We start from the raw sequence: 1821 nt of genomic DNA on the forward strand, positions 1-1821 counted from the left end.
AGGCAGCGTGGTGGTTCCTCAGGAACCTAAGTATAGAATTGCCATAAGATCCGGCAATACCATTGCTAGGTATCTACTCGGAGGACATGAGGGCAAGGACACAAATGGACATCTGCACTCCAGTGTTTATAACAGCATTATTTACAATTGCCCAGAGATGGAAACAGCCCAAATGTCAACCAACAGACGAGTGGCTAAACAAGCTGTGGTATAGACATATGATGGAATATTATGCAGCTGTGAAATAAAGTTAATAAAGTATATAACAACATGGATGGACCTGAGGACGTTATGCTGAGTGAGATTAGACAGAGACAAAAGGACAAATATTGTATGGTCTCCCTGATATGAACTGACATTAGTGAATGAACTTGGAAAACTGTTGGTAACAGAGACCATCAGGAGATAGAAATAGGGTAGATATTGGGTAATTGGAGCTGAAGGGATACAGATTGTGCAACGGGACTGATTGTAAAAATTCAGAAATGGAAAGCACAATACTACTTAACTGTAATACAATTATGTTAGAACACTGAATGAAGCTGAATGTGAGAACGATAGAGGGAGGAGGGCTGGGGGTACAAATGAAATCAGAAGGAAAGACAGATGATAAAGACTGAGATGGTATAATCTAGGAATGCCTAGAGTGTACAAGGATAGTGACTAAATGTACAAACAAACAACAACAAAAAACCCAGATCAGATCAATCCATAGATAGATATAAATGCGAGACAGAGGGATGGCTAAATATTGATAAATATGGATTAAAGATACAGATAGATAGAATTATAGGCAAACGTGACAAAAATGTTAAAATTGCTGGATCTGGGTATTTGGTGGAGGGTATGTTGGAGTTCTCTGTTTAGATTTGTATTCTTTTCGCAACTGTCCTGTAGGTTTGAAACGATTTCACAATAGAAAATTTAAGGGAAAAAAAAAGTGCAACAGTGATCCTCTTTTGAAATTTTTTTACAGAAAAAAAATTACAAGTGGGAGGTGCATGCACCTTAATATGTTTGCTATGATGTGGTGTGGAACCGCCTTTATTTTTCTCATAAAAGACTCAGAGGGAGACGGAAGGGCGCGAGACCAGGCTGGGGAGGCAGCTGGCTCCTGTCGGCGGTCGCCGTTTCCTCCCGAGCCTTTGCTTAACTAACTCCTCGCGGTCGGGGCCGCGGCTCAGCTTCTCCGCCCCCCGGGAGCCCCCGCTGCACGCCTGGGCAGGGCCCGCGCCTCGGCTGTGCGCCCCAAAGACCGCGCGCTCGTCCAGGCACCCGGGGGCGGGGAAGGATCCGTCTGTCCCCCTGCGGGCTCGGCCAGCATGGGCCCCTGGCCCGCTCCTCGGTCTCCCCGGGGGGGCCCATGCCGGCGCAGCCCTCCTGGACCGCCGGCGACTGACCGCGCCCCGGTCCCCCAGGCGCTGAACGATCGGCCAGGCGTCGCCGCGTCCAAGTCGGCCAAGGGCAAGAAGCAGCCGGCGCCGGGACGGCTCCGGAGCGCCCCTCCCCCGGCCGCGGGTGGTCGGGGACAGACCGCGTCCCCTCCCCGCGACCTGCCGGGACTAACGGTCCCCGGGCCTCGCCCGGGAGGGTCCGAGTCTGCGACGCTGGATGTCTGGGGCGCCTCCGGAGTCGGGGGAGGGGGAGGGCGGGGGGGTGAGCGCAGCCCCCCTCGGTCCCCGCCCCGGGGGCGGAGCCGAGGTCCGAGCCTGCGGAGCGCGCGCCGGGCGGAGACCCGCCCGCGGCTCCCTCCCCACCCCCCGGCCGCCGCCGCCTCCCCGCGCCCGGCACCCGGAAACTGGACCCCCGCCGCCCTCTCCC

This window comes from Tamandua tetradactyla, chromosome 9, assembly GCF_023851605.1.
Source record: "Tamandua tetradactyla isolate mTamTet1 chromosome 9, mTamTet1.pri, whole genome shotgun sequence".
In the NCBI taxonomy this organism is placed as follows: Eukaryota; Metazoa; Chordata; class Mammalia; order Pilosa; family Myrmecophagidae; genus Tamandua; species Tamandua tetradactyla.